Source organism: Delphinus delphis, chromosome 6 (genome assembly GCF_949987515.2).
Source record: "Delphinus delphis chromosome 6, mDelDel1.2, whole genome shotgun sequence".
In the NCBI taxonomy this organism is placed as follows: domain Eukaryota; kingdom Metazoa; phylum Chordata; class Mammalia; order Artiodactyla; family Delphinidae; genus Delphinus; species Delphinus delphis.
In genome coordinates, this window is record NC_082688.1 from 5,123,633 (window position 1) to 5,142,992 (window position 19,360).

Consider the following 19,360-nt stretch of genomic DNA (forward strand, 5'->3'; position numbering starts at 1 on the left):
TGTTGAGGGTTTGTTGTGGCTGCACCCACTTTCTGTATATCCCAGGCTCTTCACCATGATTTTGTGAGTTAGGGTCTATCATCAACCCCATTTTACAGATCAATCGGTTGAGGCTACCGGATCTTCACCCACCACCGCCTGGCTGTCAGATGGATAGGAGAGCCTCTCTGGCCATCCAGACCTCAGAAAGCTCTGGCAAATCAGTGTCCAACTGAAGGGAAGGGAAGCGGAGGACCACTAGACACTGACCACAAATAGGGAGCCAGCCTTAAAAGCGCTTGGTCCCGCCCAGAGCCTGGGGGCAGCCCCCACAGCCTCTCCTGGGGGCCCCATCTAGCTCTGGGAGAAGCTAGAATATTCTCTCTGGGAGAATAATTTCCTAAGACTTCTGGGATGTAGCCTCCCTTCAGCCACTCAGAGCCTGCATCTTGTCCACAGCATGGCCATGCACACCACCCACAGGTTCCAGCAAGCACAGAGGCCCAGCCAGCTCACCTCAGCTCACCTCCTCAGTGGGTGTCCAAGCTAAAGCCAGAATCAGGCACTGGGTCTATGCCTTTCCCCTGGACTTGCCCCCAGCATGGAACCATGGTTTAAAAAAAGTGCGGGAGTTGGAGTCAGACGGACCTGAGTTAGATTCTGTCTCTATCCTCATTTACTGTGTGTCTTTAGACAAGTGCCTCTGATTTGTTGAGCCTCTGAAAATTGGGGAAGAGGTCTGTCGTGAGAAGTTGAATGAGATGACGTATATTGGCTGTTGGCACAAGCTGGCATCTAGTGGGCATTCAGCACATGTTGGTTCTTACTGTTATTCCTTTTTCATCTCAGACACATTGGAGCTTCCCTTGTCAGTGATCACTTGCTGTGTAACGAACAGCCCCAAAACTTAGTGGCTTGAAACAACAAATTGTAATTTCTCACCACTTGGTGGTGTTTTGGAAGGGTCTTCTCTTCCACCTTGTACTGACAGGGGTCACTCATGCTGCTGCACTGTCTCTTCCACCATGAGGTGTCTCATGCTCCAGGATTCTCCTTGTGGCCTCTCTCTCCAGCAGAACAGTCTGGGTTTCCTTATAGCATGGCAACTGGCTTCCAAAGGAGTGTACGTGGAAGCTGACAGGCCTCTTAGGAGTGCATTCTGTCAGTCAAAGTGAGTCACAGGGCTACCTCAGAACTCCCCCACCCCCACTGCCAATGGAGGGAGCAGCATATGTGTACAGAGAGGGGAAGACTGATGGCAGATTATTTGTAGATAATCTTTCTGGTTCTCAGGACCTTCTGTGCTTCCCCACCCCATGTCTTATCCAAACCTCCACTCATTCTGTCTAACGAAGACATTCCATCTGACTGCAAAAAATATTTACTGAGATCTAGTATGGCAAGACCAGTCAGAGTGCTGAGAAATGGCAAGATGAGAAATAAATCATCTGGGACATCCCTAGTGGTCCAGTGGTTAAAAATCCGCCTTCCAATGCAGGGGATGCAGGTTTGATCTCTGGTCAGGGAACTAAAATCACACATGCCGCAGGGCAACTAAGCCCGTGCACTCTAGAGCCCGCATGCCACAACTAGAGAGCCCACACGCTGCAACGAAGATCTCGGTGCCACAACTAAGACCCCATGCAGCCTAATTAATTAATTAATTAAAAATAAATAAATCATCCCTCTGTTCAAGAAACTCTCAAGTTAAGGGGTTTTCAAAAAAAAAAAAAACCCAACAATAATAGAAACTGATTCATCAAGCTCTCACTACCTCCAGGTGTTACCAAGTCCAAGCTCCTACTGCTTGTGGCAAGACAGGACGATAAATCAAGACATGAGTTGTTGGGCCAAGAAATAGCGACTTTATCAAGAAAGCCAGCAGACCGAGAAGACGGTGGACTCGTGTCCCAAAGAACCATCTTGCCTGACTTAGAATTCAGGCTTCTTTTATACCGAAAGGGGAAGGAGTAAAGTCAATATTTCCTGGTTCAGGTCAGCCTCCAGGAGGGTTGTGTTAATTTCTTCCTTCCTGCAGTCATTCTCAGGTGGGCCTGATCAGGATGTTTCCTGTGAGCTAAATAAAGATATTTTAGCTTAATGCTCATTACCTGGGAGGCAGGGTTCCCAGAGATGGGCCATGATGTATAATTTAAGCTTATAGGCAACATCCCTTTAGTGATCAACCTGTAATAGAATACGAAGTTTCTTTCCTATTACATAGGCATGGGCCCGAGCTGGGTCTGAATCATTGGAGCCTGGCTCTGAATCGTTGGAGCCTGGCTCTGAGCTGGTCTAGTGCATCCTCCTGGCCCAGAACTGCAGTAACTTGCAGTACAATCTAGGAATGTGAGGCCTACAATTTGTGCAGTGATCGTATGTGCCAGGATTCCTGGATGGGCCCGCTTTCATACTCTCTGCACCTGTTCTCCAAAAGGCAATTGTACTAATGACAGAGAGTGTGAGTCCCAATTACAGTTCAGAAAATGTAGTCATCTTAACTGGAGGGAAAAAAGAATCCTATTCCGGGGAGAAATCGGTTCCAGCTGGGGAGGCTGGGGGAGCCTTCTTGGGACAGGTGCTTTTGACACCAGGCTTTGAAGGAAGACTGGAGTTTCATCAGAGGAGACTGGGGAAGGACATTCCAGATGGAGGGACCAGCTTGAACAAAGGCCTGGAGATGGGAGCATCTGGGCACTGGGAGGGGACCACGGGCTGGCTGCTGGCCATCAGAAAAGTGGCCACATCCCAGGGAATGTGCATTCCAGTAGGAATGGGAGCCTTGAGGTAAAAATACGACACTTGGATCTGAACAGGCAGCAGGGGGCCCAGCACAGACCTTGGCACTCACATCAAGGTGGACAGCATCTGGGTCTCAGCACCTGACACAGGTGGGCTTAAAAGCAAGGTCTCCTCTGCCGGGCTCATGCCAAAGGGAGTTCAGGACAGGGAATGCCAGCAATTTCTTGTCACATCACACCTGAGTCTTAGGAATGTGCCCTCCATTTTCCTCTAAGGAGAAAGACCCAGGAAAAGGAGAGAGCCAAGACTGGGGAATAAAAGAAGTGTGAGGATAAGACTTAAAACTTGGCAACTTCGGGCAAGTAAAAGAAATCACCACCTTACACAGCAGAAGATGTTGGGCACCTCATTCCACTCCTGCTCAGCACTCGGTGTGATTGTTTTTCTGTATTATTTTATTTTGTATTGAAAATTTCGAATGTATATAAAAGTAGAAGGAATATTATTATGTCAGTGCATATCTCTAGAAAGGTAAAGATCTTTTAAATCAGGGGCTTCCCTGGTGGCGCAGTGGTTGAGAGTCCGCCTGCCGATGCAGGGGACGTGGGTTCATGCCCCGGTCCGGGAAGATCCCACATGCCGCGGAGCAGCTGGGCCCGTGAGCCATGGCCGCTGAGCCTGCGCGTCCGGAGCCTGTGCTCCGCAACGGGAGAGGCCACAACAGTGAGAGGCCCGTGTACCGCAAAAAAAAAAAAAAAAAAAAAATTCACAAGACCATGATATCATAATCACACCTAAAACCCCCAGCATTTTTTTAACATTGTCAAATAACTCATGAGAGTTCAAAGTTGCCTGATTATATTGTTTCATGAAAACAAAACTTGGCAACTTCGGCTGAGAAAAGGCAGTGAAAAATTATTGAGGGATATGGCTTGGGAAGCGAAAGGAAAGAAGCAGCTCACTAAGGAGGGTCCTAAATAAAGGATGGGATGGCGAGTACCAGAAAGGCATCCCACCTGCTCCCCTTCTGTACCAATGGCAGAGTTTCCAAATTGTGGACCTCCTTCCCAAGGAACCATGTCAGAATCTTCCTCAACATGGAGCCCCCTGGGAAGCCATACCAACTGAGGGATATGACACGTGATGGGGAGGTGAGGATAAAGGTAGAATAAAGGAAGGTCACTGGCAGGAGAATTTAGGAATCAGGTCTTGCCCTCTGTGTCAGGATCCCAGAAATGTAGGTACTGGAGAAATAATAGATTTCAAAATATAACTTTCTATCATGAAAGGGAGAAGAAAACCCAAAATGGGAAAAAAATATTTGCAAACTATATATCTACATCCAGAATATCTAAAGAACACAACTCACTAACAAAAAGACAAACAACCCCATGAAAAAGTGGATAAAGGACTTGAATAGACATTTCTCCAAAGATAAGCAAATGGCCAATAAGCAGATGAAAAGATGCTCAACGTCATTAGCCATCAGGGAAACGCAAGTCAAAACCACAGTGAGATACAACTTCACACCCACTAGGATGGTTATATGGAAAATAACAAGTGTTGGTGAGAATGGAGAGATACTGGAACCCTCATACATTGCTGGTGGGAATGTAAACTGGTGTGCCTGCTATGTGAAACAGTATGGTGGTTCCTCAAAAAGTTAAACATAGAATTATCACATGACCCAGCAATTCCACTCCTAGGTGTATACCTAAAGGAGTAGAAAACAGAGGTTCAAACAAAAACGTATACAGGAATGTTCATAGCAGCATTATTCACAATAGCCAAAAGATAGAAAGAACCCAGATGTCTGCCAACCGATGAGGGGATAAACAAAATGTGGTAGATTCATATTGAAATATTATTTAACCATTAAAAGGAAAGAAGTACTAGGACTTCCCTTGTGGCACAGTGGTTAAGAATCCACCTGCCAATGCAGGGGACACGGGTTCGAGCCCTGGTCCGGGAAGATCCCACATGCCGCAGAGCAACTAAGCCCATGAGCTACAACTACTGAGCCTGTGATCTACAGCCCACGAGTCACAGCTACTGAGCCCGCGTGCCACAACTAATGAAGCCGCGCTCCTAGAGCCCATGCTCCGCAACAAGAGAAGCCTGCACACTGCAACGAAGAGTAGACCCCGCTCGCCGCAACTAGAGCAAGCCCGCGCGCAGCAACGAAGGCCCAACGCAGCCAAAGATAAATAAATAAACTAATTAATTAATTTTAAAAAAACTTTAAAAAATAAAAAAAGAGGAAAGAAGTTCTGTTACGTGCTATAACATGGATGAACCCTGAAAACTTTACACTAAGAGAAAGAAGCCATATGCAAAAGGCCATATATTATATAATTCCATTTATACGAAACACCCCAAACAGGCAAAGCCATAGAGACAGGAAGCAGATTAGTGTTTGCCAGGGGCTGGGGGGAGGGGGGATGGGGACTGACCGCTTAATGGCTGTGGGATTTCCTTCTGGGATGATGAAACAGTTCTGGAACTAGAGGGGATGGTTGTACCACATGGCAAGTGTACTGAATGTCACGAAATTGCACACTTTAAAGTAGTTAAAATGGTCAATTTTATGTTATGTGTGTTTTACCACAATAAAAATAATCTCATTGAAATGGCACTTTTGCTGGTATCCTGGTCAGTTACGTTACCGTCATTTGTTCACGTGCGTTACCATTTAGAGTTCCAACCTTCCTGGTGATATTTAGGTTTTAAGGGAGATATACATTTTCTGTTTTTTTTTTTTTTTTTTTTTTTTGGCCGCGCTGCAGCTTATGGAATTTTAGTTCCCCAACCAGGGACTGAACCCAGGCCCTCAGCAGTGAGAGCATGGCGTCCTAACCACGGGACCACCAGGGAGTTCCTTCTATTTCTAAAATGCTCACTTGTCCGGGTCCAAGGGGAAGTGGGGTTTGTGGAGCCAGCGACCCTTCATCCTGTGGCATCTGAGGAGGCTCCTGGGTCCCCATGTGGGTTTAGATGTCCCAATGATGACAAGGCTGCCAGGTTGAGGGGCAGTCAAGTGGATGGCAGATCTATTTTATATCTCAGTCTGAATAGCCATAGTTTGTCTTTCAGCTAAAAATGGTGGTCCCGGAGAAAAGCAGCTAGTTCAGCGGGCAACTGAGTCATACAAGTCCTTTTCTTGGAGACAACCATCGTACCTTGGTACACCTCAGAAAAGTGCCTTTTGTGTACTTCCCATTTTGTCGGACAAGATACTAAAAAGGTATGTCCTCAAGGGTTAAGCTTTAATAAAATCATTTTTACTGCTTCATCAGGGACATTCTAAAGTAGAACTGGCCTTCCTTTTTTCCTGCAAGAGCATGGCAATGAAGAATGCAATGGCTGGGGCTTCCCTGATGGTGCAGTGGTTGAGAGGGGTCCGCCTGCTGATGCAGGGGACACGGGTTTGTGCCCCGGTCCGGGAAGATCCCACATGCCGCAGAGTGGCTGGAGAGGCCACAACAGTGAGAGGCCCGCATACCGCAAAAAAAAAAAAAAAAAAAAGAATGCCATGGCTAATAGTACCATTTAGAGCCACTGCTTTGATTCATGCTAAGGGGCCAGCAGTTTTACCCACCAACCGTACAAGTGTCTACACAGTGAAAAAGGCAAATGATGTTTTAGTATTATTACGAAAATGGTTTTGACCCTTGCAGTTCCCTGAGAGGACCCCCCAGGGGTCTGTAGACCACAATTTGGAAATTATCTCCCTAAGCATGTTTCTCTCCTGGTCATTTTTTTTTAATATTTATTTATTTATTTGGCTGCGCCGGGTCTTAGTTGCTGCACTCGGGATCTTCAGTTGCAGCGTGTGGGATCTTTTAGTTGCAGCATTCGGGATCTAGTTCCCTAAGGGTCAAACCTGGGCCCCCTCCCTGGGGAGCATGGAGTCTTACCCATTGAACCACCAGGGAAGTCCTTCTCCTGGTAATTTAAAAGCAGAACAGAGAAATCTACCCAGAAGAAGCAGGCTCATGTAGAGTTACTTTTTGAGCACATGATTCTTACTAGGTGCTCAATAAACACTTTTTGAATCTTGAGTAGTGGCTGCCACCTACAGGGCTTACTACAGGTGAGGTGTTGTGCTAAACATTTTACAAAATTTGTCTCATTGGGTCTAGCATCCCCATTTGACAGATGTGAAAAGCAAGGATCAGAGAGGGTAAGGAACTAGCCAACACAGCTAAAGATGACCAGATCAGGAGTCAACCCCAGTTCTGTCTGACTTCAAACCATTGTGCCATACTAAATCTGTCCGGCAGAAAAATCTTTGGTCAAGAGTTAGATTGAGAAAAAGAGAGGAAAATAATTAGAGGAAAATTTAAGAAAGTTTTGGAAATAAGTTTGAATAACTAGGCTGCCTACATAAATCTATTGGTTATTTCCTAGCCGACAAACTCAATGAAGACATATGTGTCCCATTCGCCTGGGCCAGTGGGTTAGCAGCGAATTGCAAGGCTGGTCTAAAGAGGGTATATTAAGAATGATGGGGTACTTCCCTGGTGGTCCAGTGGTAAAGAATCCGCCTTACAGTGCAGAGGACTTGGGTTCGATCTCTGGTCAGGGAACTAAGATCCCACTTGCCGCGGGGCAGCTAAGCCTGCGTGCCTCAACTGGAGAAGAGAAAACCCAAATGCCACAACTAGAGAGAAGCCCGAGCGCCGCAATGAAGAGCCCTCGCGCCGCAACGAAAAATCCCATGTGCCTCAAGGGAGATCCTGCACGCCGCAACTAAGACCCCAACACAGCCAAAAATAAATTAAATAAATAAATCTTAAAAAAAAGAAAAAGAACGATGGGGAATTCCCTGGCGGCCCAGGGGTTAGGATTTGATGCTTTCACTGCCGTGGCCCGGGTTCAGTCCCTGGTCGGGGAACCAAGATCCCGCACAAGGGCTGGGTGTACAGGCCTTTTTCATGCCAGGGGAGGACTAGACACAAACAACAGCCAGAGGTAGAAAGACATGCCACTGGGGCCCAGGTGTGGAATCCAAAATGCAGCAAAAATAGTGAGACAGTTGGACTGCCCTGGGCTGGGTCCCCACAGGTCAGGGGCCACACCTGCCAAAGTTCTTCTAGAGCAGCTAGGCTGCTCTCAGGCTTTTCCCTGAGAAGCTAAGCTGGATCACTCCTGAGGTTATACCCCTTCTTTTCACCAGTGAAACACCAGCTGCTAGTCTTCCCAGGTGTTCGTTAATGCCTCGGGCCGAACTCCTTGGCCTTCTGGAATATGATCTGACCCCTCCTGACCTCTCCAGGCTCATCTCTCACCTCCTCACTTTCCAGAGTCATAGCCTGCGGAATTGGTACCAACAGTTCCCTCTTCCTGGAAGAAACTGTCCCCAGCCCCACACAACCTCCTTTGCTCGGGGGAATCCTACTCAAACCTCAGGACTCAGGTTGGACTTCACCTCTCTCTCTCTCTTTTTTTTTTTTAATGTTCCCTGCTAATTATTTATCTATTTATTTATTTTTAAATTTATGTTGTTTCGGTTGTGCTGCGCAGCATACAGGATCTTAGTTCCCTGACCAGGATTGAACCCGTGCCCCCTGCAGTGGAAGAGCAGAGTCCTAACCACCAGACCGCCAGGGAATTCCCATGGACATCACCTTCTTTAAGAGCCCTTTCCTGTTGCTACCCACCTCCAAACACCATATCTCCATTGCTTGTTAGGCACCATTACCAGGGATGTCAAGGCTCACAAGAAAGATATGATGCTCACAGAGCTTATGGACCAGTGTTTTACATTCAAAATACTTGCCCACTAGGCTGTAAGCTCCTCTGGAATGCGATGGCGTTTGCATGTTCACTGCTGTATCCCTGAATCTCACACTGGCACAGAGTACGAAGGAGCTCAATCAACATTTGCTAACTCAATGAGCAAATGAAAAAGGAATCCATAGAGGGTGTGGAGAAAAGGGAACCCTCCTACACTGATGGTGGGAATATAAATTGGTACAGCCACTATATAGAACAGTATGGAGGTTCCTCAAGAAACTAAAACTAGAGTTGCCATATGATGCAGCAATCCCATTCCTGGGCATGTATCTGGAAAAAACAATTAATTTGAAAAGATATGTGTACCCCGATGGTCACTGTAGCACTATTTACAATAGCCAAGACAGGGAAGCAACCTAAGGGTCCATCGACAGATGAATCGATAAAGAAGATGTGGTAATTACATACAATGGAATATTATTCAGCTGTAAACAAGAATGCAATAATGTTATTTACAGCAAGACAAATGGACCTAGAGATGATCATACTAAGTAAGTTAAACAGAGAAAGACAAATATCATATGACATCACTTATATGTGGAATCTAAAAAAGTGATGCAAATGAACTTATTTACAAAACAGAAAGAGACTCACAGACTTCGAAAACAAATTTATGGTTACTAAAGGGGAAAGGTGGGGGGGGAGGAGGGATAAATTCAGAGTTTGGGCTTAGCATATACATATTACTATATATAAAATAGATAACCAACAAGGACCTACTGTATAGCACAGGGAACTCTACTCAATATTCTGTAATAACCTAAATGGGAAAAGAATTTGAAAAGGAATAGATATATTGTATTAGATATATTGATATCTATACAATATATAAGAATAGATATATTGTATATAGTATCTATATAAGATACTATATATTGTACTATATAAGATGCTATATACTACATACTATATAAGATACTATATATTGTATCTATATAAGAATAGATATATTGTATATAGTGTATGTATAACTGAATCACTTTGCTGTACACCGGAAGCTAACACAACATTGTAAATCAACTCTACTCCAATATAAAATAAAAATTAAAAAAGAAAAAGGAACCCATGAAAAGGAGAGGAGAGGAGAGGAGAGGAGAAAAACAGGTGAAATAGGAATGTGACGAAGTAGGGAACAACCTTTGCACCCACCTATGGATACTTACACTCTCATCATTCCCCAGGCGGTGCTGGAGGAACTGGCTCTGTGGATATAGGGCATAGGGCTGGGGGGAGGGTGCATAAAAGAAAGAGCTCAAAGAGGGGTTTACAAACCTGTTGAGGAGCAGCGTGCACACATTTAAAATGCCATCACCAAACAGCATACCTTCAAAAGGTACAACGAATCTTGTGCCAAGTGAGGTCAGAAGTATTGAGAGATCCAAAAAAACAAAAAAGTACAATAATAAAAGAGAAACGGCTATGCGTCAGGTTGGCTAATGGCTGTGACAAGCAACCCCCGCATTTCACCGGTGCATCTCAATTCAAGTTTATTTTTTATTTCTCCCACGTGGGTTTTCTTGTTTGAGTCACTCTGTTCCAAGTAGTGCTGTGGGGATTCAGGAACCTTCCATCCGCTATCACTATCACTATTTCCGCTATTACTTGTTCCACTCTCACTCCAAAGAAAGGCACACCGGGAAGTGTGCGCCATCAGTTCTACCCACATTCCATTGGCTAGAACTCCGTCTTGTGGCCCCACCTACCGGGAGGGGAGGTTGGGGATTGTAGTCTAGCGGAGTGCCCTGGAGGTAAAGGAAGTGAGGACTGCTAAACACATTAGTCTCTGCTACAGCTCTTTTTTTTTTTTTTTTTTTTTTACTGAGAATCTACTAAACGTCAGGCACCGTGATAAATAAGTTACATTCAGTTGTCATTTTATCCTTACATCACCTCTCATTTACAGAGAGGGAAACAGAGGCTCATAAAGTTTAAGTACATTTTATGAGGCGAAAGGCTCATGCTTGGAGAATCAATGTGGAACCAGATCGTTCTAACTCCAAAGCCTGTAACTGAAAAGAAGTAAGGACAGCTTAACACTAGGGAGCTGCTCTGAGACTACACCTACTCATTCGACATCATCATCATTTAAGAGCTTATTAGTGTGCTGGTTAGGCATTGTTCAAAGCACTTTAATATTATATTAACTCACTGGATCCTCCCCAAACGCCTATGAGATAAATACTGTTAATCCCCCTGTTTTATTTATTTATTTATTTTTAATTTTTTTTTTTGGCTGCGTTGGGTCTTCGTTGCTGCGCTCCGGCTTGCTCTAGTTGCAGTGAGCGGAGGCTACTCTTCATTGCGGTGTGCGGGCTTCTCATTGCGGTGGCTTCTCTTGTGGCGGAGCATGGGCTCTAGGTGTCCGGGCTTCATTAGTTGTGGCATGAGGGCTCAGTAGTTGTGGCACACGGGCTTAGTTGCTCTGCAGCATGTGGGATCTTCCCCGCCCAGGGCTAGAACCCGTGTGACCTGCAGGCAGATTCTTAACCACTGTACCACTAGGGAAGTCCCAATCCCCCTATTTTAAGGACGATGAAATTGCACACAGAAGTTAAGTGATTTGCCTGAGGTCATTCTAGGCAGTCTTTCTCCAGAGGCTCCAGCTTTGCCCCGCTCCTGCCTCCGCAAACAAAAGGAATTGTTGTAGGGCACAGTCTCCAAAGTGAGGCACTGGTACCCTGGGGAGGAGTCCAGCTGGTCCAGTGGGGTGTGAGAGGGAACTATGATCCTTCTATTCACCTTTATTTTTATTCTTTAAAAAAAAGAAATCACACAGGGAACTATATTCAACATCCTGTGATAAACCATAATGGAAAAGAATATGAAAAAGAATATATATGTATAACTGAATCAATTTGCTGTACAGCAGAAATTAAACACAACATTGTAAATCAACTATACTTCAATAAAAATTTAAAAAAATCAGTGATATTAAACTTTGCTAATATGTATTATATAGCTTGACCCTGTCGCCCTCTCTCAGCTGAGGATCAATCTGCATAATACATACTAGTAAAATTTAATATCACTGATTTTATTTTATTTTATTTTTTTTACAATAAACAGAAACAGAAAGTGTCACCTACACACCTTGTGTTTGGATAAATGGATCAGTGTGGTATGTTTAGTTTTAGTTGAGCTAGCTCTCACAGTGTGGACCAATGGTTTTAAAAGATTCCTGTAAAGAATTAACGATGACTAGACGCCCACCTCAGGCACCGCCTCCACCCTACACAACCCAGGCTCCCTCGAGCATGCCCAGAACCCCTACATCGCAGAGTGGGAGGCGGGGCCTTGTGGCCACACCCCTTCACTTTCCACCGCCTTCCTTGTTTCTTCCGGAGGCGTCATTGGGTGCTTCACGTTGCGATTGGGCGAGCCGCGGGTTGTCGGAGGTACACAATTGGGCAGAGTCGCCGCCCCTCGACCGGTGGACAGCCTCGATTGGCCGAGGTGCTGAGAGGGGTTGGCCGAACCTACTCGTCACCCAGGCTGAGACGCTAGGAGTGGGCTTGCGCCGCTCTGGCCGCTCAGTAACGGGTACCTCGATTTGGGAGCGCACGGCGAGCCCAGGGCCCAGGGTGTCAGGGGGCCGGTTAGGAGGTGCGGCCCGAGGTTGGAGGGGCCGGGAGAACCCGGGGCTGCAGGCGAGGCGGGATGGCGGCCGTTGTCCCGGGAAGGACCTGCGTGGATGCCAGTGGGCACCGTGGTGGAGGAGACTGCGATTAAACTAGACGTCGTGGTCTGACACGAGACCCCTAGCAAGACCACCACCTTGCCACCCAGCCTGGGAAGCCCTAAATGGATTGGAACCCAGGATTGGAGGCTTCTGCTCAAGCAGATGGCCACCACCCGTCGGGAGCAGTTACAGGAAAATGAGTCTGACTGAGCTGGTGGAGCTTCCATGGCGGACGAATGACCTGCGTGCCAGTGGCTTATGAGCAAGGGAATTGGAAGAAACAAATCAAAAAGCTAATTGCTAACAGCGAGGCCTCAGCCTACAAACTCATCTCCAGAGCCAAGTCGGGGAATTGAAGACATTTGGCCAGGGGAGAAGGATCCAGGAGAAATATGACCAGAACTCTGTGCACAGCTTCTCCTGTCTGAAGCTCTGCGACGTGGGGGCAAATAAACCCTGTCCTGGACATAATCCTTGCAGAAGAGCAAACATCTGGGGGGAATGAGCTTATCTGCAAAGGTCATAATAAAGTTGTTGAAGAAGTTAAATGGAAGACTCCATACATCAGTACAAAAAGCCAGATGTTTTTCTGGATCTAGCTTTTTATCTGTGAGATGTCTGACGCTCGAGACAGATCCGATTCACTTTCTGAGAGAAGTGTTTTTGCAGACTTACTCCAAGTTCTCGGTGACTCACAGTGTACTTGCCTGTGTGATTGAAGTGGTAAGAATGGCAACAGCAACGGCCTGAATATAGGGCAAAATTTCCATGTTATCAGAGGTAACAGAAAACAATAATGATAGATCTTGTGATACCACTTGATTACATTTAATAAGCTGAAGCTGACTTTCCCATGAAAGTGAAAATCCCTGCAAAGGGTGCTCTCTGGCCTTGAACCAGCATAACATACCATACCAGAAGGACATAATGATACTAAAAGGTGAGGTCCACTGAGCCAGTCATCTTCATGATAGTATCTCCAAGAGACTTGTGGAAACAGTGAGACTGATGCACATAATGGGGTGCCGTATAAGATAGAACTAAGACAACTTGAGCTTTCTGCTTTACAGTTGTTTTGAAAATGCTCACAAATCAGGTCATTAAGAGCATTCCAGAGCATTAAAGTTTTCTAGGAAGATTAAGAACACCTGAGGACTTCCCTGATGGCACAGTGGTTAAGAATCCTCTTGCCAATGCAGGGGACGCTGGTTCGAGCCCTGGTCCGGAAAGATCCCACGTGCCACAGAGCAACTAAGAGCCTGCACTCTAGAGCCCGTGAGCCACAACTGTTGAGCCCGAGTGCCACAACTACTGAAGCCCGCGTGCCTAGAGCCCGTGCTCTGTAACAAGAGAAGCCACCACAATGAGAAGCCCATGCACCCCAACAAAGAGCAGCCTCCGTTCGCCACAAGTAGAGAAAGCCCCACGCACAGCAAAAGACCCAATGCAGCCATAAATAAATAAATTTAAATTAAAAAAATAAAAACACTTGAGATTTTTCTGTGAGTACTGTCTAGGACTACTCATATTTTTACTTTTGTCAGATAACCAAAGTTGACAGATCTGTGTGTTCTTCAGAACCAGCAGGGGGCGTATAAGCTGAAACATCAATAATAATAACTAATACTACACAAATAGCCAAGGCTCTCTGTTTGCGTCCAGGCACTGGGCAAGTGCTGTACATGCATTAGTCCATTAGATCCATACAACAACCCTATGAAGCAGGTACTATTATTACCTCCACTTTAGAAATGAGGAAACTGAGGGCTAGAGAATTTAGGCAGTTACTGTGCTACACCACCTCCCCAAGATGGCACACAGGGACATGCCCCGGCAAAGACTGGTGGCCACATTTGGACCAAAGGTTGTAGTTTGCCCAATCCTGCTCTAGCATTTGATAATCTGAAATCTTTTGCAATCAGAAATTTGCAAATTACTTCACATAGTGTAAGATAAATGCCTTCAGATGGGAAAGAACCAACTCTTGGGTAAACTACATGAATACACTGCCAGGGGAAAGAAAAAACTCTGTCCCACGTCAGACAACAATGGGGGCCCCATCTGCCCTGGGCTTGGTAAAAGGTCATTTCTGAAATCCACTCAGGAGGTAAAAAAAAGTTCAGCATTTAATTCCCTAGTGTTGTAGAATAGGCCAAAGCACAGGGATTGGTTCTTATACATTTCATTTTCTATGCAGAGGAATTCTTCCTTTTGTTAAAAATTTAAAGGGTTAAAAATGCACCTTTTGCATGAGTATAGCCGATGAGCAGCAAATCTCCACTGGGTATTAGTATGTTTATTTTGTTAGTTTACACATAAGTACTGCATGTGTTTGATGCTGTTGTACACAGTACTTTCTAATTTTTATTTATTTATTTATTTGGCCATGCCGTGTGGCTTGTGGGCTGTTAGTTCCCCAACCAGGGATCGAACCCAGGCCCTCGGCAGTGAGAGCAGAGTCCTAACCACTGGACCACCAGGGAACTCCCCTACACAGTACTTTTTATTTTTATTTCCTTTAAAAATTTTTTTATTATAGTTGATATATAGTGTTGCATTAGTTTCTGCTGTACAGCAAAGTGTATCAGTTATACATACATACATATCCACTCTTTTTTAGATTCTTTTCCCATATAGGTTATTACATTAAAAACACTTTTTTTATTGTGGTAAAAGTCATAATATAAAACATACTATTTTAACCCTATTTAACTGTACAGTTCAGTGGCACTAAGTCCATTCACATTGTTGTGCAACTCTCTCCATCATCCATCTCCCGACTTTTCCACCCTCCTAAACTGAAACTCTGTCCCCATGAAACACTAACTAACCATTCCTCCCCCACTACCCCTGACATCGACCAATGTTGGCCCCTGACATCTACCAATGTACTTTGACTCTATGAATTTGACTATTCTAGGTCACAGTACTTTTTAAAATGCCGGTGTCCAGTTGCTCAGTTCTAGCATAGGAACAAGCCTCTATGATGGCCCTCAGTGATTCTCGCCCCCCTGTGGCCATTCCCTTGTGCAATTCCCTTACATGCTAAGTAGGACCGATCTATGCAACCAATAGGATAATATAGGAATGACGGATTGTGGTTTCGAGGTTAGATCATAAAACAGAAACCGTTTCAGCTTCTGCCTTGCTGTCTCTTGGTTGTGAGGATGCTCAAGCAGCCTTAGGGAGTGGTCCACGTGGCAGGGAACTGAGGCCTCCTGCCAACAGCCAGCACCAACTTGCCAGCTCCACGGAATCATATCCTTCAGTCCCAAACTGTCAGATGTTTGCAGCCCAGCCAACATCCCGACGGCAGCCTCTTGAGAGCACCTGATCCCCATTTCAGCTACTTCCCAATTCCTGACCCATAGAAACTGTGTGAGATAATGAAAGTTTACTATTTTAGGAAGCGGAATTTTGGAGTAATTATGTAGCGAGAGATAACTGATAAGAGCAGTATACAGAAATGCAATTGACTCTTATATACTGACCTTATATTTTTTATTTTTTAATTTTTTGTTTGCGTTGGGTCTTCATTGCCGCACGCGGGCTTTCTCTAGTTATAGCAAGCGGGGGCTACTCTTCATTGCAGTGTGTGGGCTTCTCATTGTGGTGGCTTCTTTCGTTGAAGAGCATGGGCTCTAGGTGCATGGGCTTCAGTAGTTGTGGCTCGCGGGCTCTAGAGCGCGGGCTAAGTAGCTGTGGTGCACAGGCTCAGTTGCTCCGTGGCATGTGGGATCTTCCCAGACCAGGGATCGAACGCATGTCCCCTGCATTGGCAGGTGGATTCTAAACCGCTGTGCCACCAGGGAAGTCCCGGACCCTATTTTGTGACCTTGCTAAGCACACTATCAGTTCTAGTACCTTTCTCGTATATCTTTGGGATTTTCTATGTAGACGATCGTGCAGTCCGCCAAGAGAGACAGTTTTATTTTTTCCTTTCCAATATGCAGGACTTTTATTGGTTTGCATTATTGCATTGGTGAGAGCAGATATCCTTGCCTTGTTATTTATTTATTTATTTATGGCTGTGTTGGGTCTTTGTTTCTGGGCATGGGCTTTCTCTAGTTGTGGCGAGCGAGGGCTAGTCTTCGTCGCGGTGTGTGGGCTTCTCATTGCGGTGGCTTCTTTTGTTGTGGAGCGTGGGCTCTAGGCACGTGGGCTTCAGGAGTTGTGGCTCATGGGCTTCAGTAGTTGTGGCTCGCAGACTTCAGTAGTTGTGGCTCGCAGGCTCTAGAGCGCAGGCTTAGTAGTTGTGGTGCACGGGCTTAGTTGTTCCATGGCATGTGGGATCTTCCCAAACCAGGACTCGAACCCGTGTCCCCTGCATTGGCAGGTGGATTCTTAACCACTGTGCCACCAGGGAAGCCCCCCCTTGCCTTGTTTTTGATTTTAGGGGAAAACGTTCAATGTTTCAACATTAAGTATGATGTTAGCTGAAAGGTATTTATAGATGCTCTTTATTCAGGTTGAGGAAGTTCCCTTCTATTCCTAGTTTACTGAGAATTGTTTTTGTTTTTTTAAAATTATGAATAAATTGAATTTTTTCCAATGAAAAAGCACAGACTGGGAGAGAATATTTTCAAAACATATATCCAACAAAGAACTCATATCTAAATATATATAAAGGATACAATTAGGTAATAAGACAATTCAGTTTTTTAAATGACAAAAGATTTTGATAGACAATTCATCAGAGAAGATATATGGATGGCAAATAAGCCCATGACAAGATGCTCAACACTATTAGTCACTAGGGAAATGCAAATTAAACCCCTGTGAATTACTACTTCACGCTTACTAAAATGGCTAGAATTATACAACAAAACAAAACAAAAGAAGCTGACCGGGCTTCCCTGGTGGCGCAGTGGTTGAGAGTCCGCCTGCCAATGCAAGGGACGCGGGTTCGTGCCCCGGTCTGGGAAGATCCCCCATGCCGCGGAGCGGCTGAGCCTGTGAGCCACGGCCGTTGAACCTGCGCGTCCGGAGCCTGTGCTCCGCAGCGGGAGAGGCCGCAACAGCGAGAGGCTCGCATACCGCAAAAAAAAAAAAAAAAAAGAAGTTGACCATTCCAAGGATGTGGAGCACATCAACTCTCACCCTGGTGGGAATGTGAAGTGGTACAACCACTTTAGAAACCAGTCTCGCAGTTTCTTTCTTTTTTTTTTTTTTAATGTTTGTTTATTTATTTATGGCAGAGTTGGGTGTTTTTTGCTGCGCGTGGCCTTTCTCTAGTTGCGGTGAGCGGGAGCTGCTCTTCATTGCGGTGCGTGGGCTTCTCATTGCGGTGGCTTCTCTTGTTGCAGAGCCCAGGCTCTAGGCGTGCGGGCTTCAGTAGTTGTGGCTCGCAAGCTTAGTTGCTCCACGGCATGTGGGATCTTCCTGGACCAGGGCTTGAACCCGTGTCCCCTGCATTGGCAGGCAGATTCTTAACCACTGCGCCACCAGGGAAGCCTTCGCAGTTTCTTAAAATGTTAAACATACACTTATCTACGGCCCAACTATTCTATTCATAGATAAATGCAAGCATATGTTTACACAAATACTTGTACACAAATGTCCATAGCAGCTGGGACAGAATGGCCCCTAAAGATGTCTATGTCCTGATCCCCAGAACTTATGAATATGTTACCTTACATGATAAAAGAGACTTTGCAGATATGATTAAATTAAGAATCTTGAGATACAGAGATGATCCTGGATGATCAGGTGAGCCCAAATGTAATCACAAGGGTCCTTAGAGGAGGGAGGCAGGAGGGCCAGGGTTGGAGAGGTGTCACAACGGGAGCAGAGGTTGGAGGAAGGGGCCACAAGTCAAGGAAACATAGATACACTCAGTGGTTCTGAATCTCTAAGTAGGCTGAATGAAAGAAGTAAGACAAAGAGCCCATATGGTGTAATACAATTTATATAAAATTCTAGAAAGTGCAAACTGATCTATAGTAACAAATGAGTGGTTGCCTGGGGGTGAGGTGGGGAGGAGGGAAGGATGGATTGCACAGGGACACAAGGAAACTTGTGAGGGAGGTGGAAATATTATATCAGTGTGGCAGCGGGTTCATGGGTGTCTACCTATGTCAAAACTCATCAAATTGTATTCTTTAAGTATGTATAATTTACTGTATGCCATCTAGGAAAAAGAAACGAATAGGTGAGGATAGTACTGATGGTACAAGCAGGAAATACAGGGGCTTCCATGGTGGCACAGTGGTTAAGAATCCGCCTGCCAATGCAGGGGACACGGGTTCAAGCCCTGGTCCGGAAAGATCCCACATGCTGCGGAGCATCTAAGCCCGTGCTCCACAACTACTGAGCCTGTGTGCCACAACTACTGAAGCCTGTGAACCTAGAGCCCATGGTCTGCAACAAGAGAAGCCACCGCAATGAGAAGCCCGTGCACCGCAATGAACAGTAGCCCCCGCTCACCACAACTAGAGAAAGCCCATGTGCAGCAACGAAGACCCAACGCAGCCAAAAAAAAAAAAAGCAGGAGATACAATAAAAATATGTCAGAGCAGACCCTTCTGCTAGTTCCAGGGTTGGAATTAATCCAGAAGACTTTTGAAATGTGGATCGATAGTCAGTCTCGTTGTTATTTTGGGGTTTTTTTTTGGCCATGCTGCATGGTTTGCAGGATCTTAGTTCCCTGACCAGGGATCAAACCCTGGCCCTGACAGTGAGAGTGCAGAGTCCTAACCACTGGACTGCCAGGGAATTCCTGATAGCAAGTCTCTTTAAATGAAGAACCTCACATGTAAAAGTCAAACGTTCAGACAGACCTCAAGTTTTTCCAGTGATGTTAAAAGTTGTGTCATACTCAATCCGGTAACTTCCAAAATTTCTTTAAACTTAATAAGTGTTTTGAAGCCTTTGTTGAGGTTTCTTAATAGCCAAAGCAGACATTTCAGAACCATTGGAAATCGTTTGTTCTTCCTGCTGTGGTAAAAATGTCTGCAGTAAAAACTGTAACAAAAATAAAAAACAATCTGGCAAAGAACTAAAATGTATTTCTCCAGCAAATATTATTGGAAGGAAGATGGCAGAAAGCACGGCTGAGGGAACACATATCGGGGCGAAATATGCAGGGTACCATACAGTCAGATGGATTTTACAGATGTTTTTAGGGTGTCTCTGCAGGTGACATTTGCTAGATTCTGCTTC

General features: G+C 45.4%; 1 protein-coding gene across 1 annotated transcript in view; it reads right to left on the reverse strand.

Moving 5' to 3' along the window:
• The window catches only part of PRRC2B (proline rich coiled-coil 2B), a 100,908-nt gene extending 90,834 nt beyond the window's left edge, over positions 1–10,074 (reverse strand). Inside the window, exon 1 of the mRNA XM_060013927.1 lies at positions 9,793–10,074. The gene's annotated coding sequence lies outside the window, so the exon portion shown is untranslated. The remainder of the gene's footprint in view (positions 1–9,792) is intronic.
• Between the last annotated feature and the right edge of the window lie 9,286 nt (positions 10,075–19,360).